This window comes from Girardinichthys multiradiatus, chromosome 24 (genome assembly GCF_021462225.1).
Source record: "Girardinichthys multiradiatus isolate DD_20200921_A chromosome 24, DD_fGirMul_XY1, whole genome shotgun sequence".
NCBI classification, from domain to species: domain Eukaryota; kingdom Metazoa; phylum Chordata; class Actinopteri; order Cyprinodontiformes; family Goodeidae; genus Girardinichthys; species Girardinichthys multiradiatus.
This window is the reverse complement of record NC_061816.1, coordinates 16,937,878-16,956,889: the sequence shown is the minus strand read 5'-3', so window position 1 is coordinate 16,956,889 and position 19,012 is coordinate 16,937,878. Positions and strand designations below refer to the sequence as shown.

General features: G+C 39.2%; 1 long non-coding RNA gene across 1 annotated transcript in view; it reads left to right on the top strand.

The window, feature by feature from the left end:
• The window catches only part of LOC124861809, a 39,749-nt gene that overhangs the window by 382 nt on the left and 20,355 nt on the right, over window positions 1-19,012 (top strand). Inside the window, exon 2 of the long non-coding RNA XR_007036753.1 lies at window positions 14,065-14,169. This is a non-coding gene — a long non-coding RNA (uncharacterized LOC124861809). The remainder of the gene's footprint in view (window positions 1-14,064; window positions 14,170-19,012) is intronic.

Genomic DNA, 19,012 nt, shown 5'->3' with positions numbered 1-19,012 from the left:
GTATATAATTCGTGTCGCCATCTTTGCCCTCAGTCTCTCAGTCACAGCTGAACTACTTTATGTTAATTACTCACATGTGGACCTAATTAATCCTCAGTATTTAAATACTTAGTTTTCTGTCATCCCTGGATGGATTCTACTGCTTTTCATGGTTCTTCCACCTCTGTTGGTTAGTTGCTATATCTATAAGTCCTGGATATTATTTTATTTAGCTGATCCCTCACCATAAGACTTGTTCTCTGCTAAGTAGAAGTTCTTTTTTATTTATCAGTGTTACAGCCTTATTTATTTTAACACTATATTCTTAGATTATCTAGTGCATTATTGTAACCCATTTAGCCATATTTAGATTTTGAACAAAGCAAAAATGATACCAAAATACATCTTTAAAACCAACTAACTGGATGAACAAGTAATCAGTGTTCCTTTATTGTTATGGCTGATTAATCTTCATCCTCTTGAGGACAGATTGCCTCCCTTTAAGTTGTCTAAACCCAATTCATATGGATCTTTTCATTGTGAAGCCTTTACTTGGTCTTGCTCTGACCTTTACCTCCCCAGAGACCTTTGTGCAACCCCAGCTTTTTAAGAAATGGAAGCTTTATTGCTCAATTTTAAAGATGTTGTGCTGCTTGTTTGGATTTGGCAAATTAGACAGGAGATGTAATGTCTGGTTCAGGGGTCAGAATTTGCATAAGAGTTAAAAGAAAAACAAACCTCCACCTGTGACAGTGTTACTTCACCTATAAAGAAAACAGATTTCTTTTAAAAACATTTTTCTCAGAAATGGAGATTGTTTAAAAAGAAAATCTTGATTGCTTTCTGCCCTAGGGTTCACAACATCTGTTTTTCTTTGTTTCTAATAAGCTTCAAATGTCCTTAGAGAGAAAATATTAACCTGCACAAGTGAAAAGTAATCATTTGTTCGAATAGAAAAGCTGCAATAACCTGGTTGCATACATGTGAACCCCTTTTAAGTAGGCGTCTCCTGTATTCTCCTAGAATAAGGAGCAGGGTTGTGAAACTGAAGCCTTTTACTACCAAATAAAACATCCAGGCATGGCTGTAATCTTTGTAAACCTTGTGGAAGAACTTCTGACTACTTCTAAATAACATGAAATATGTGATGACCTTACTGACTTAATCACACTATTACAAGATCCTTTGATGTTCTCATCACTTTCATCAGGATGTTTTTGGAAACTAAATGAAACACAAACATGACCAAATACAAATGATGCGTGCATGTAAGTGCAGTGTTTTTTTTATTCTGTAATCAACTTTTCAAATTTGCTTTGGCGAAATCAGGATTTGATGACCCTTTTCAGCTCGAGTGTTATGTTTGCTCCTGAACAATTTAAAAAATACCTTACTGACGACTTTGTTTTTTATGTGAGCTAAATACCTGGATAAGGCTGTGTTCGTGCTTATTGCAGCAAGAGTCAAGCCGTGTGTGTAGTTGGTGAATTACAGCCTGTGATTATCTGCAGGGCTGCTCATTAGTGACTACGCCAATTTTCCCTGCTGCATGTAGGTCTCTGTGGATCATTAATGAAATGAGTTGGTTGTAAGCATCATTGGAAAGAGTCGCCTGTACATTTTTATAATTTGTCACTTTACAACCACAGTGTATTGTATTGTATTGTGCATAATTGTGAATTGGAAAGAAGATCATACATGGTTTTCCATTTTTAAAAGAAATAACAATCTGAAAAGTTGTGGTCTGCCCCTAGACTTTGTTGGACCCGTTCTAATCTGCAGTTGCAGCGGCAGCTTTCTTTGGGAGGTACATCTCTGCTGGGTTTGCACATCTTATCCCATTCTTCTTTGCAAAATAGCTCAAACTCAGTCAGATTGAATAGAGAATGTCTGTGAGTAATGTTGAAGTCACAGTTTCTCATTTGGATTTAGGCTGGTTCAGTTGAATCTCAATCCCTCTTGTGCTCTTTGTGCTTCTCTGTCAACTTGAATGATTGATATTTAAGTTTTTGGGCTGTGTTCTAATTTTTCATGATGCTACTTCCTATCTCCTACTTGTGCTTTGGTCATATACCTCTCAGTCTATTATTGAAGTAATTATGGACTAGTTTGTGTTGGTCTATTGCACGAAATCCCAATAAAAGTCTTTATAGTTGGTTGATAGTTGTGATTGCGGCATCAAAAAATGTGAAAACGTACAAGTGGTATTAATACTGTACATTATATGTCTGGTACTTAGTATCATTTTTCTCTCTGTACAGATTTCAGGAGAAAAATTCTGTTAAAAATAGAACGTCTATATATATACCACCTAATTGTTGGCAAGACTAGAACACTGTTTTATTGACAATGTTAAAGCAACTGTTAAGCCAGTGGGAGTGCTGTGATTCCTTCAATTGAGGAGCCAGGTGCTGAGAACTGAGCCAGCATTCAACCTTTGGCTCCTGCTACTCCTCCTCACTCTGTCCTCCAAGCCAGGTGCCACTCAGGATGATTGGCAGGCAGCTCAAGTCAAGTCGTCTCTGTTAGCACGGTAACTGAGTGATGTTTATCCCACTGAAGGTAAATTATGGTTTGTTTTTGACTCTGAAGAAAAATGCCATACTGTCTAACTCATCTTAACAGTGTTCTATTCACAACATTTACACAGTGATAAAGGTCAGTCAGTCAGTCATTTTCTACCGCTTATTCCACGGGGAAGCTGGTGCCTATCTCCAGCAGTCTATGGGCGAGAGGCGGGGTACACCCTGGACAGGTCGCCAGTCCATCGCAGGGCAACACACAAACAACCATGCACACACTCATACACCTAAGGGCAATTTAGAGAGACCAATTAACCTAACAGGCATGTCTTTGGACTGTGGGAGGAAGCCGGAGTACCCGGTGAGAACCCACGCATGCATGGGGAGAACATGCAAACTCCATGCAGAAAGACCCCAGGCCGGGAATCGAACCCAGGACCTTCTTGCTGCAAGGCAACAGTGCTACCAACTGCACCGCCGTGCAGCCAGTGATAAAGGAAATTGGGTAAAATACTGAGTTGGGAGGATGTCATTGCGTTGCCATGGAAAAAAGCAAGACATCATATAAAGCTTCATAAGCAGTGGGTGATAATAAAAATGGATAGATATTAAATAGCATTTGCATAACTGTGGAAAAGTATTTGCCCCCTGACAGATTTATTCTGTTTTTGCACCAATTGATTATATTTTAGGTCAATAAAAAATGTAAAAATATGAGATTTATCTCAAGTAAATTCAAAAACTAGTCTTTAAATGAAAAAGTAATCACCCTGTTTGTTAAATCATGATTTAATTGTGACAGTATTCAGTTTCACAAGCATTAGCCAGATATGACTACTGTCAGACTTGTAGAATCAAGAAATTACTTGAATACAACCTGTCTGACAACATGAAGTAGGCTAAAACAGCTTAAAAAAAACCCCCAACATATTATGCCCTGAGCTGAAAAAATTCAAGGACCGATGATAAACAAATTCATGGACTTTTATGAGTCTGGAAAGGGTTAAAAGCCATTTCTACGGTTGTTGGAATACAGTGAACCACAGTGAGAGCCATTCCCTACAAATGGAGATAACATGGAACAGTGGTGAACCTTCCTAGGACTGGGCAGCACACCAAAATGACTCCAACAGTGCATCAAAAATAAGAGTTTCAGAAAAAGAGAATGATACTAATAGTTAAACATGGTGGTGGCAGTGTGATGGTCTTGGGTTTCTTTGCTGCCTTAGGGCCTGGACTAGTGGCCATATTTAATGGAACCTTGATTGGCAGTTGTTGTCACCATGGGTGGCACAAGCAGTTATTGAGTTCAGGGAGCAATTATTTTTGCATATAGGACCAGGTTGGATTAGATAGCTGTTCAAATATTGCTTTGTAAACACAAGTTGTGCAGCCATACATACAGCAGGATTCTAGATACAAATTAGGTGACTTCTTAAGGCAGTTTTTTCTAGGGGTAGCAACGTACCTTATGACCCTGCATCGATGGATATATCTGAGTAGAGGGGATGGAATACATGCTTTGTTGGTCTCGTCATACAATTCAAATAAAATACATTGAAGTTTGTTGTTGTAATTAGATAAAATCCATACTTTAGCAAAGCTATGTGAATGGCAATATTCTGATGGGAAAGGAGTGTTAGCTTTATGCTACATACCTTGAGATCTTTACTGTGGGTATGACCTGATAAATTATGGGCTATATAGAAGCTGCAGCAAGTTTACAGGTGTCAAGATACACAATGTTATGACCGAAGCATTACAATATTCATGGGTCACCTTTTACTTTAGGAGTGCTTCTGTTATTATAACTGGTGGGCCTGATTTATTGAGTGCCATTAACTCTATATCCAATAAAAACAGCATGAGATTTATTTTTTAAACAATACTGAACCCAAAGTTGCTTGTAGTAGAAAGTTAAAAAATCTGTTTTCATCTGTGTCTAGATGTGCACCCCAGAGACTTGATGAGTGGAGCTTCTTTCCCTGTATATGGCTGCTGTAATGAACACCTAATCCTGTTGCTTTGATGTCACTCTGAGGGGGACATACTTTCCGAGAAAGAGTAAACAATTTTAACCAAAGGGGCTTTTTTGGTATGAAGAAAACATCTTTTTGAAACGGAGCAGCTTTTTCCAGCCTCAGAGCTCATTAAGTGCAGCTCTGAAAGTGGAGTTCCTCGCAAAAGTGTTCAACCCTTTTGAAATGTCCAAATTTTATGGTACAACTTCAATGTATTTTAACAGGATTTTATGTGATAGATGAACGCAAGTAATTGTTAATCATTAATAATGAAAAGAAGCAAGTAATTGTGAAGGGCAAGTATAATTTGTACTGTACAGGCATATTTACTTTTTTTTCCACTTCTATCTTTCATTCTGTCACTCTGCCAACAATCTCTCCCTTTCCAAAGCCAAGGGAGTATCCTCTGACAGCCCTGTTGGCTTGCAGAGGGCATTAGTGAACAGAGCCAGCAGCAAGAAGAGGTTTCTAAGCCATGTGGCATGGCCAGAGAGATCTTCATTTTCATAATGACATGTCAACACAGATGAAAGATGATGCCTCCTCTCCTTCTCATCTCTAAGGTGCTCCAAGAGTCCTGGCAACAGAGCCTGGAGAACATCAGAAGGCAAAGGGAAATAAGGAAGATGTGAGCAGCATGTCTATGTGTTTCTCCACTTCCCCCAATTTTTGAAGACATCAGCTGTGGTGCGAGCTCAAAGAAGTACTGCAGCCCATCTGAACTGTTAATTTCTTTAGTCTTAATAATTTGATTCCCACACAGTCATTGGTGACAATCCACGCCCTGAACCAATGTTATGGGTTTTTTGTACTCTGGCTTGGTAAAATTGCATTTTAAATGTAGACTGGGGTGAGTTCTCGCTCCTGTCTCTACTTGCTTGTTGCCTTTCTTTGCTTCACATCACATAGTGGATGTTGCATATAGGTAGATGTTAATTTAGGTTAAAGGCACCTATGTGAATTTAACAGGGGCTTTTTCAATTCTCCCCTAGATGTAAGTAATATTCAATTAAATTAAATTAAGTTTATTTATATAGCACCAATTCACAACACATGTCATCTCAAGGCACTTCACAAAGGGTTTGGAATGGTGCGGGGTTGTTGGGGAGGTTAGAATAAACTACTGAGTGTTGGAGTTTGGACATTTTAGAATGGGCTATGTGTAGGGGTACTAAGTAAAATAAACTGATAAAGTTTGTCCATCTAGAGCCCGCCAGTGGCCATTGTTATACTAAAATCCACAAGGATTGGGGATACCTCTCTCTGTCAGACTGAATATAACCATTGGAAAAGAGAAGGGGTCGCACAGGTAGCAGAAATGGAGGGTGTGTTTGCACCTCAACCATAACTGAGCCGGTTTAGACTAAACCTGACTCCCCCTTACTTCAACCAACAGGGAGGGAGGAAGGCAGAGGTAAAAAATAATTGGAGAGTGTTGTTTCTTGTTGCTTTGTGTGAAAGGTGGGTAGCTTTAAAATGGTCTAAGTCAATTCAATCGAATCATACAGATTTCAAGTCAGGTATATGCATTCCAATTAATCCTAACTATAGAACAGTGCAGTCAGATTCAGTAATTTATTCAAATTGGTAAAAAAGTTTTTCTATCTAAGGAAACCCAGCAGATTGCATCGAGTCAGTGACTTGTAGCAGTCACTCCTCCCGGATGAGCATGTAGAGACAGTGGACAGTCACTGGCTTGACTTTGCAGCAATCCCTCATACTGGGCATGCATGTAGCGACAGTGGAGAGGAAAAACTCCCTTTTAACAGGAAGAAACCTCCAATAGAACCAGGCTCAGTGTGAGCGGCCATCTGCCACAACCGACTGGGGGTTTGAGAGAACAGAGCAGAGACACAAAAAGAACACAGAAGCACTGATCCAGGAGTACTTTATATCAGAAGGAAAAGTAAATGTTAATGGATGTAGCTCCTTTAGTGGTTTCATCTAGGAAGAAAAAACAGATAAACTATGAGCCAGTTTTAAAGGTTTGAAGAGAGCACATAGTTAGTCACAGTAAAAACTCAGTCAGTAGGAGAAAGGTTTAAACACTGAAAGACCAGGCCAAGTGTATCATCAGTAGAAGGTGAGCATTAAGTTGTTGCCAGCAGAAGCTTGGACGATACCCTCCCTCCATGAAGGTGTCACAGGTAGACACAGAGTCAGGCCAGGTGTAGCTTCTAGGAAGAGAAAAGAGAGAGAACATAAAGTTAAAAGCTGAAATTACAGCAAATAATGCAAAGAGTAGTATGAGAATGTATCGAAGAGAGGGAAAGTGGTCATTATGTCCTCCAGCAGCCTAAGCCTAAAGCAGCATAACTACAGAGATAGCTCAATACTATTTGCCATTTTTACTCAAGGGTTATGTATTTAAACATATCTTGGGTTTTTGGGTGTACTGAATTTTTCACTAACTTAGCTGTGGGATAGATGGCTCTACATTTGATTCTTGAATGATTTGGTATCCAGAGTTTATGGTTGCCTCAAAGACTGTAAGATGCCAAAGTCCAGTATTGAAAACCAGCCCACATCATCAGCTGTCCACCACCATGCTTGGTAGTTGCTTTCAGGTGTTTGTGTTGATAGCGATTTCTGGCGCTGTGAGCCAGTCATCTCTACTTTGGTTGCCAGAATCTTGTGGTTCATTTAAACTATGGCCAACTAAATGCCACCAGCGTAGGTTTTTATAGGTGAAATGGGTATGTTTTAATATAAAACACATAAAAGGGTTAGGCATTACATTTACATACATGGAGAGATCCTTTATCTTCATGTCATCCCCACTCATTTCTTCTCTCCTTGCCTTTGTTTGCCACTCTCCAATAAAGAGTGAAAAGTCCTTACGAAGCTACAATATGATTTTAAAAAGCAGCGTGAGATAAGCAGAAAGTTGAAATCCTGCTGCGAGACAAATTATGACTTTACTTGAATAATAAGGCGAGGATTAATCAAACACCAGGAGCTGGTGTTTGAGGGGTGCCAACTCTCTCGGTCAGTGCTGTAATAGAGTTACATGTGCAGCTGCTTTCAGTAATTATTTTAACCAGTTGAGTATTCCTAATTAGAAGATCATCCAGATATCACTGTGGGGTTTAAATAAAATTTAGCTTCATGAAAGCTTACATTTAATGCTGTGATGCTTCGTCTCACCCATTGTCAAATTAAACAGAGGATCAGAACATATGAGGTTCCTGACAGGCTTCTTGTTACCACCATGATAACTATTGGTGCTGTAATGATCACATTAATGAACATTCAGATGATGAGACATGAGGCTATTTTTAGAAACTATCAAGAGGACTGATTTATTTGTTTCTCATTAATGTTTCACTCAAGGTTTTTTAAGCAGTGTCTAAAGGTTTATTTCTATTATGCACTTCTGTAACACGTAGTGAGTCTTGATTTGACCCCAGTGCCCTGTGGTTTACAGTAAAAATCAGTCTGACGATTAAAAAATGCTTCTCAGGTGGTTAGTACAGCTCACAGAGCTGTTGTTGTCACAGAGAGACTATAGTAATATATATCACAAAATAGGATAACACAATGACATCAATATAAGACCAATAAGTAAACAAAAGACAGATTGAAATAATGTATTTTTTTGTAGGTAATGCTTTTTTTCTCTGGGCAATGACATGAACTGTATTTTACTTTACCAGTTCTTTCATTAGCATTTCCCATTTAACAGAGTATTACAGACATGTTCAAACTACTATAATGTTGGTACTTCATCTTCAAAATGGCTATTTTGTGACTTGTTAGTTTGCTCTTATGATTCCACATCCAGGTTTTTCAATACTGAGTGGGAATAAGCGTTCTTTATCGCTAGCTACCGACCTTGCTAACCTGTCTCAGATTAGCTGCTAAAAGGATTGGTATGCAAAGTAATATTCATTTAGCACAGCAGTAAGTGTCCCAGATCCTGTGGGTATTTTTGCTGATGAAACATCACCAACTCAAAATTAAATAGTTTGGCAGTGGTTATCATGACACTTAAGAATGTCATCCTCTAGTTAAGAATGTATATTTAAACTATAAAGGTGTATTTCCTTATGCTTGACTGACACTCCAGGTGCCATGATGGATGCTAACGTGCTAACAAAGGCTGAAACAAACAGGGACAAGGATGATGATCGTCTTCATGTATATCTAAACTTGTACCAATCTATTTATATTCACATTTGAAGTTATGCATTTTACTCGTCTATCTCATGTTTTGCTGGTACCACCTGAGCTTGTCACTCTCAGCGGTTATGGTGGATGATACAGACGTTTTGCAGAGCCCAGCAGGATCTTTAGCTGGTACTTTAATATAAAATCTGGCTGTTTCAGTCTACCCTGCTCTCCTGGCAAACTGCTTCCATATGGTTTTCTTTGTCAGTTTGTCTGTAAACCTATGCAGTTCTTTTAGACAATTAGTTTAAGAAGTTTACTGCAGCCATCCAGAATACAAAAACGCCAAAGAAAAAATGCGATTTAAAAAAACTGAAACATCAATAGTTATATTTGAAACGCACAAGCAGTACAACCAATTGATAAACCTTCATTTAAATCCAATTTACTCTTATTCCTTCATATCTAATCATTTTTACTTTGATTGGTGTCATATTTAATGCGAAAAAAAAATTTAAGTAGGGGGAAAATGCTATTTTGAGTCCTTTTCTTTCACAAACCAGGAATTGGTTTAGGTTCATTTGCATTTATTAAAGACAGTCTCAAGAATCTATCTAATATTAACAATCTGAAAATTCTTCAACTCTCAAAGAAATGATGAAGGTAGGATGGCCTTTTGCTGGTCACTCCAAATCGGCCTGAGTACTTCTTGAACCACACAGAAAGGAGAAGAATGACGCTTTACCAGAGATGAGAGCATAAACCTGTTATACTGACACTTCTTCACACTTCCCTCTGATGTGGAAAATGTATGCACAGTCCTTGTCAAGTACAGCAAGCTGTTGGTCCTGGCTTGGAGATGGCCAGCACAGACAAAACAAATGCCAGAATAGGATTTCATCTGTGTTATCCCCCAAAACACAAGCCAAGTGATTACTTATTGCAGCTTAATGCAATTCCAGGACAATCTCATAAGAAAGCCAAAAGATTCCTGGGGATGATATCCCTTTGTACCAATACACAAAAATACACACATAACTATATATTCACATTTATATGCTCTAAATTTCAGCTTTAACGTACCTATTTCTGGTCTATACCTACAAACTACAGTCATCCTTCTCTATGTACAAGGACGGCTTCACATATTGAACCATAGAGAATGTTCTTTTTACTTTAGTTACTTAGCAACTAAATGACAGATTATGCAAAGACCAACCTGTGCCCTCAGAAGTGAGAAGACACAAAAACAGAAGGACATCACTGATTGTTGTGATAAATTTGTCTCCTTCTTTCAAACTAATTTCCGGTCCAGGTGGCCTCAACTTGTACTTCCAGTGGCAGTGGAAGCCATAGAAACCACATGAGCTCTATGGCAAAGGATGGCAGCGAAAGTTGAGTTGTCAGATCTGAATTTTTGTCCGCTTTGAATGTTGTGTATTTCTCTGCATACCACCAACACCTTTTCATGTATGGTGGCGTTTCTAAACACATATCTTACATGAGCCTAAACATGAATAAATTGGTTGCATTTTGTCAAAGATAAAGTGATGTCACATCTATAAAGCATGTGTGTTGATTTTAATTTACCATTTTTTGTACAGTGCTTGTACATTGGGATGAAGAGTGTAAAATGCAGTGTTCGGTTGTGATAGGACAACTTTTGCCATGATGTTACTTAGTCATTTTAATTGTAATGATTGCCTAAATATCTTGGACGTTCTCTTTATAAATACAGAGTCTAAGAGTGCCCCCAAGTGGTCAAATATTTAATAGCTGAATTAATCAGAAATCAGGACTGGATGCTGTCAGTTGCAGCAACTTCAAGCATTTTGTTTGCATAGGTGGGTGAATGTTCTATACCATAGACAGAGTGCCTGCATAGCATAGTAAGTACTCTCAATTGATCCATGCTCTGGTCAGGTAAGTGGTAGAGGGGGTTGTTAATCAGTGTCAGCTGTTTTGGTCTGGAAATTAACAACAGGTGTACTTAAGGGGCAACAATGAGATGACCCCAAAAACATGAATGGTTTTACAGGTGGAGACCACAGACATTTTTCCCTTCTCATTTTTTGGCTGCTTTTTAGTAGTTTTGCATTTGACCAGGGTCAGCATCATACTGGTAGCATGAGGCAATACCTTGACTCTACAGAATGGCGTGTCAATACATTCCATTGTCTGAAGGTTTGCTGAGTCTCCCAGCAAAGTCTTAAGAGCATGGAGGAGATTCAAGAAAAGAGGCAGTTACTCTAGGAGAGCTGAACAGAACCACCAGAGGTCTTTAACCGATCAGCAGGACCAGTATCTGCTCCTTTGTGCAAGGAGGAACAGGATGAGCAGGCCACTGTTGCCATGTCTCTGGCCAAACCATTAGAAACAGACTTCATGAGGATGGCCTGAGGGCCTGACGTCCTCTGGTAGGCCCTGTGCTCATTGCCGAGCATTTGCTTGCATTTGCCAGAAAACACCACAATTGTCAGGTTTGGCACTGGTGCCCTGTTCTTTTCACAGGTGAGAGCAGGTTTGCTCTGAGCTCATGTGACAGATGTGAAAGGGTCTGGAGAAGCTGTGGTGAACGTTATGCTGCCTCAAACATTGTTCAGCATGATTGGTTTGGTGTTGGAGCCATCTAGGGAGAACTCCACTGAGGGACGCACAGACCTGTGAGTTGCTGCAATGACACATCAGCAAACTGGACCAGCCTGCAGTGAATTCGAATTAAGCTCTCTGTGGGCTCTTAATTTTCATCTTTATCAAATGATATGGCATTATTATGTTCCCATCCAGTATGGATATCCAGTATGACGTTTTTTCCAATTGAGACCTGATGTGTTTTCAAAGTGTTCCTTTAATTGTTTTGAGCAGTATATGTACACTACCAGTACACTACCTTGTAATTCAAAGGTTTATCTTTATTTTTATTCCTACCTCTAGGATTCCTTCAAGACTGTTGGAAAACCATTTCAGGTACCTAACCTGAAGCTCATTGAGAGAATGCCAAGAATGTACAAAGCAGTAATCAAAGCAAAGAGGAGCTATTTTGAAGAATGTCAAATATAAAATGACTTTTGACTCTGTTTGGATGTTCTACACTCTGGAAAGTCACATTTGGTCATAGTTTTGCCACCAGATTTATCCTAACTTTTGTTTTTGAGAATGGCACATCTAAAACATGCAAAACACTAGCCATTGTAGACCAGGGGCATCAAGTACAAGAGTCCGCAGCTTTCATAGTTTTAAGTTGGTGGTAGGGAGAAATTTAGACACTTGCGCCGCACAAACAAATTCAGATGTACGAAACTGTGCGTAGACCTTTCACCGCACACGTAGCCTTCATACATCCTAATTTGCGGTGAACTGGATACAGGAGCACGCGGTGCTTGAACTGCCTGGTCCTCGTCCATAAATACTTATGCAAAGTAGTATAAATAGCCGGAATGCACCCACCACGTGTCCAAATAACCATGGCAACGGTACTGTGGCAGTAACAGAGAGACATACTATGAAGAATATTTGTAGTGAATTACAGCAAACTAACAACGTCTTGAGTGACATCATCAAACCTGACTAAAAATAAAACCTCTGTCGGCTCGTACCTGTTTAGTTTAACAATGTCTGCATCAGATCCACATGGCGCTGTCTAGCTGCTGCATTTATCTTAATTATAGCTTAATGCTGATCATTGTAATGACATGAATATGCCTCCAATATTTCTATTAGGAAGTACATTAAATCTCTAAAATGATTAAAGATGTCACATTGATAAAAAGAAAAATCTAGAAGCCCGCCATCGCACATGGACCCTGATGAGGTTTGTTTCCAACACAACTATTATAATTATAATTATTCTTATTGTTGTTATAATTATTATTATACCATAAAGGAATTGTGAGTTGAAGAGGCCAACGTGCCATTACATTCATGAGATACATTTGCACATCACAGATAGGTTGCACAAATATTGAAAGAAAATCCTTTATATTCACTAAACCATATTAACTTACAGATGGTGCCTTTTATAGCAGTACCAGTGTAGTCCACATCTCTGATTACATTCAGAAATCAGCTCCTCGCTGCAAACGAGAGCCACAGTTTTGGGGAACTTTATATATCTGAGCGACATACAGATGAGGCTGTCCTATATGGCTGGCATGGCACGGTTTAGGGATGACTGTTAAATGCCCAACCTGTCAGTCAGCTCCCTCTAAAAAGCTCTGGTTGAAAGGACCGCAGTGTAGTGAGAACTTGAACTAGCGATGCACGGTTCCTCCCTCATGCCCTCTGTAACGCTGGGGCAAATTTCCGCAGAGCTCCAAAATAATTGACCTGGGGAATTAAAGTGGCTTATAAGCTATGCATCATCATGTTCCAGCAGGTCAGTACGATCTCTGAAAATAACGCTCCCTCCGACTTCTTCCATCACTTGTTTGGAATTAATCTGCTGATCAAACACTGTGTTCTTTTCACTGAGAATGAAAGTGTCCCTTAGATGATTCACATGCATTTCATGCTTCTCAGCTCATTTTTTGAGGTGTTTAAACCATAAAACCTCAAACTCATGAAGAGACATCGGGCTTGATGCTCCATGAATTAAATAAAACTGCATGCAGTCGATTTTTAGTGTATTTAGGTGAGTTGTAGTTCTCTGTAGTTTGTTATTGTCGCTTGAAAAGCAAGAGGAAAGCCATGGATAAAAGAGAGCCACAAAAAGTCTCATTTGAAGTTTGGCACAAGGTAGCCATGTGGAAGAAGGTTCTCTGGTCAGATGAAACTAAAATTTACCTTTCTTGAGCACTTACAAATGAAATGTGTGTAGGAAAACTATAATGTCACATGATCCTGAACACACCATTCCCATGGTGGACCATGATGGTGACAGCATCTTGCTGTGGGAGATGCCTTTTTTAAAATCAGGAGAGGGAAGCTGATCAGAGTGGATGAGAAGATGGATGGAGCTAAACACAGGACAATCCTGGAAGAAAATCTGTTGCAGGCTGCAACATACTTCTGTTTAGGATCGAGGTTCAGCATTAGAACGACCCTAAAAATACAGCTAGAGTTGCAATGGAATGGTTTAGATCAAAGCACAATCATGTCTAGTCAAAGTTCAGACCTAAATCCAGTTTAGAATTTGCAGCAAGAAAATTGCCTTTCATAGATACTATCTGTCCAGTCTGACTGAGCTTCATACAGACATTCCTCAAAAGAGCTACTATAACGTTGAAGCAGTGGCTTTAAGCTGGGCCTTTATAACATCGATCTCACTTGTTTGATGGAGAGAGGTTAGGTGTCACTGGGAATTCCTGCACAATGGTTGGAAAGAGGATTAAGGATGTCTGTACTGCTCCAATGGAAAGGAAGGTGGGCACAGTTGGGTGCAACACAGATGTTTTCCCATTCGGTTGATGTTATACTTTTTCCACCCATTACAGAATCCTGTGGATGAAAGAAAAGGCTGACATGACAGATGATGTCAGAATCTACAAGCTGCTGGCATATTGAACACAGATTGAGCTCCAGCAGCTCCCAGATCTCAGGTAAAACATTCTTGGCTGAAATATAGGAAAAGCTGCTGCATATGTGAGCAACACCGAGTCTTAAACCAATCTGGATGCCTTAACTTCTTGCATTCAATAAAATCTTAATCATTACAATTTTTAATGCTATTTGGGGAAAAAACAGACTTGTGTAAAACCTAGTACAGAATGAAGCATATAGAATTTTTACCTGGGAGGCTGAGGTCAGTGGTGGTTTTTCCCATGATATTTTTAGACTTTAATTTGTTTAAATTTTAAAATGACCTTCATCTCAGGCACTGTTTGGCAAAGGTCCAATTCCATCTCACCCCTTTTCTCCTGCAATTTGGCTCCAGCCATCCATTCTGCACATTTTGTGTCAAAGAACAGGGTCTCTCCAATTATTTTATTGACGCAAATAAAGCAAAGACACAGGGCTTCCTGGTCCTAAAAACTGACCATGTTACCATTTTCCACACTTGTGCAATGTAAATATGGTTTCACATTAAAACATGTAATCCAACAGAATTAAGTATAAATAAGACAAAACTCAAAATTGCATTGGTAACCTCTGTTTATTGTTGTGAGTGTGCAAGCAAGAGCGATCATAATTGCTTTTTTTGAAATCCATTATAACGTGCATTTCATGGGGATGGGGGTTCTTGTTCAGGATTTGAACCACCGTTTTGCCAACTGGTCAATTGGAATTCGCAAGGCCTGCTCCTCCTTATTGATCATGTTGATGATGTTTCTAGGACATGATCTCAGGGTTTAGTTGTAGAGAGGAGCGTAGCTACTCTAGGTTTTCTTTAGGAGATGTCTTCATAATGCGAACCTGGAAATAATCAGGCCAAAAACTGTGGTTGATCACATTTATTTTATGATACAACACAGGGGGCAATTTCTTTTTCTGCCTACATTAATGAAATTGAACATTGAACATTGAAAATACATTTTTTGCAATTACACGTTATCTTGGTCTGAGATTAAAATTTTATTGGTTTACGAGTCTTAACGTTGTTTTAACACAGTTTAATCACAATTTGGCTCATTTGCACAATTTTTACTGGTTTGGCTTTTGAAGAAAACTCAACTTCTACAAATATTACATCTAAAGTTAATAAGCTCAAACAACAAGATGGAAGTTCACGTGGAACAACATTATGTGGAGCACGTTAAACAAAGAAACAAGCTACTTGAATAGATCAGTAAGAATATTAGTTTAGATGACAAGATAAAATGATAAAGCACTAATCAGAAATGTCATTATATCCCCTTAAGATTGTGAAACTAACACACAATCCAGGAAAGCTTTAGAGACAAATTTATAAGTAATGCCTCAGGTGCGACCCAGCTTTCAACAGATATTCAATACACTAAACACTCCAGCTAGCATTACTATTCAGGAAAGAGGGTATTTTCTGTGTTCTCTCTGTAAAATATTTAAAAACTCTGCATGGACATCTGCACTGCCCAGAGAAAAATAATGTGTTTGTTTTTACACAAGCCAAGATCACATCTCTGAGGATAGAAGGAAAAATGGGTGTTCTGGCGTTATGTGCTTCTAAACAAGCGATTAAAGCCGTGGCTGGGTGCTTTGCTGCACTGATGACTCTCCAGCACTCATCCTAGTTGGTGAAATGTTAGTTTGAACTTCTGGAGGCTGGCTCATCCCCCTGTAGACTTCGGTTCGTGCGTTTTCACAGGGGATGCTATCTATTTCATTGCTATTTTTTTCTTTATCACTCTTCATACATATGAAGAGCTGGATTCTTAGTCCTAGACAGCCAATAGCAGAATTAGTCACTCCAAAGTGATTTTTAAACCAGCAAAACATTATGATCTCTGGCATGGATTTGAACACCTACGATGCTCCCTCAAAGGCTGTTTTGAAGCATCGCAAAATGACCTCTTGTCTCCTTTCTGTGTCAGCCTTCAGGAGAGATGTGCAACAGGGAATATATACGAGGTGCTGGGTTGAGCAAAGCAACGTATGAATATATATATATATATATATATATACAAAAAGGGAGCAGATTGTACGAATGCTCCGGTGCAGATCCTGCAGGCCAAAACAAAATATTTCATTCTGTGCTGGAGGTAAAAGGCACAAAACAAATGTGCAATTCTGAATAATTTACCACAAAAACAAAATAAGATGTCCATCCAACAGAGGATTTATTTTATTTCGAACAGCCCTCCAAGAAGTCATTATAAATAATTGAGAAACCTCATCTTCTAATTGACTCGCGGATTATTTATCAGTGTTTGCTGCTGGCTGAAAGCACAGAACTTTAAACATTTCTTCAATACACAAAAATACATGAAATTAAAACTGAAAGAGGAGCTAATATCCTTCTGTCGCCTTTGGGAAGTTATAGTTTCAGTGTTTAAGGAGGATGATGCTGCAGTTTCATTCTCGATTTGTCGCGTCGCTAGAGATTATTAAAATTAGTTTCGCGTATTGTATTGATGCTTGAGTCAAACGAAGCTTTTTACATGTTGCCTAAAGTACCTAATGGGAATCTTTGTGAGAGAGATGGAGATGGAACCCCAACGTGAACACTATTGCTTTCCTCTGGCTCATTTCAGGTTCAGTTTGCAACAGCTTATGCTCAGAGAACACGACCAGTAATGGTTATTTCATCTCTGTTGCTGGAAACCTACTACTGTATGTTATTTGGGGAACACACAAACCTTGTTTAGTGGTTGTCTAACTGCAATAAAGTTGCCTTTGGTGGTATTAAGAAGAAAGTGTGTATCAGTTATTTGCAAGGTAAATGTGAACTGTGAGGTAGACCACCTGGACATGTCGGTTTACCCAGCATCAGAAGACAGACCTAGCAGAGGAAGCAGAAAAGAAATTGCCTACTCTATGGGTACAGAATTGAGCTGACCTGGACTGCTAGTCACCAAAAAAGTCTCTTGGTTCTGGATTGTGGTTTAGTTTGTTGTCTTCCTTGTTTCTGTAACCAAATGGGACACGAAAAGTGAGCGATATTGAGCAATTTTGTTTTTTTCATGGGTCCTATCATGGCATTTCAGGCATATGGAGAATCTGGTCGTCTATGTGTGCCAGAGTAGTGTTGCTCTACAAAAGGGTGTCTGGAGATGGTATCCTATTTGCCTTATTGACTTTATTAAAGCAGGGTTGCATCTGACATCAAGTAGACAGGTTGCGTTAATAAAATATGTATCTATCTTTGTATGACTTTCAACCTTTTAGATTATTTGTATGTGTGTGCACGTGTGTGTGGAGTAGGTGTGTGTTCTAGTTTGTCACCTGGAATTGTGCAGATTTTACCATTGTGAGAAAAGTAGAAACCTTACAGCACTCAGCGTCCAAGTGCAGCAAGGGTCAGGTAGCGTCAGCTCCCAGAAGCAGCAGCAGCCCCAAGCAGACACTAACAAACACTAGGGACCCCCACAGAGTCGCCATACACTCGACACGGATGCAGGTTGGCAGCGAAGCTCAGGAATAGCAGCCCCCAGGCCAGGGAGGCACAGAGAGAGACACAGGGTGCCATTTCCCCCTACCGAACCCCTAGTGCAGGTCACCCAGTGCTTGGTCACCCAAGCAGCCTGACGCCTACACAAGCCCTCAACCAATGGACCACCTAGCACTTAGGAGGAGAAACCCCTCCAAGTGGAGTTAAACCTGTTATTGCACACATTAACGTGTAAAGGAAAAACGAAATAAAGCTTTGAAGACACTTTAAATACATATTTGACAGAAGTGAAATTTATTGCAAACAAAGCTTTTCAGGGTTGGTTTTGACATGGCTGGGCAAAAGCTTCTTCCTAATTCAGTGTTCTGTCCTTTGTCTAGATCAGGAAAAAGCTTCTCAACTCTTACCAGCTTTCGGTAGAGGTGTTGTCACAAGCCTGATCAGCCAATCAGGAATGGATTTTAGAAAAGCAAAGAGCAGGTTGCAATAGATAGGAAATTATGTTTTCCACCACTGTCTTTAAACTCAGAGAGAACCCAAAATGCAAACAAACTACTGTTGTAGATAGCATACTTTGTCCTGGCTGGAACTGTTTCAGGTTCAATGTTTCAAACATATATTTAGTCTACTAAGTGATATATATTATATCTATTTATTTCATTTAATAAATGTAAAGGAAATTAAGTTGAAATCAAAACACATTTGCTATAAAACCTCCCTTAAATGGAAATCTGTAGTCTTTAAATATACTACAATTTACATTTCATTATACTGGAGGCTCATTCTTATGTTTGTAGCACATGAATGAATTTATTTACTAAGAAATAATTGAAAGCAAAAACAGGCAAAAAAATGGAAACCACTCATTGTTTCCTGACTTAATTACAAAAGAACACAGAGGGGAAGCTGTCAGACTGAGTGTTTACCAGTAAAACTCTCTGGGATTTTTGTTTGCCAATTGTCAGTTTGCTGCCTGTTAACCGCTCTCGGACAGCGCTTGTGCCTGCAAAATCTCTGCTGTCACCCACACGCTATTGTCATTCATGTATTTATACGCCTCTGCTGTGAAAAGTATAAAAGCTGGGTTGTGGGTGGGTGGGTAACTGAAGGGTGCAATAGAGTGCAACTGGATGACTTGAAAAACAGGGACCAAACCTGAAAATGACAAGAAGTGACAGCGCTAAGCTGTCAGCACTCACCGTATGTAGGACAAAAAGCACCACATCACACTGCTTAACACGAATCCTGTTATTTCTGTGCTGCTGGAGCCAAGTGATGCAATTTAGTAACTGCTTCATATCTGGATACAGCGTTAAATTATTCACTACAGAACAACCATATTCATATTTTAATACAGTTTATTGAATTCATGAATGAAAATATGAATCTTTTCCACAGAAATTTGATTTGTTAAC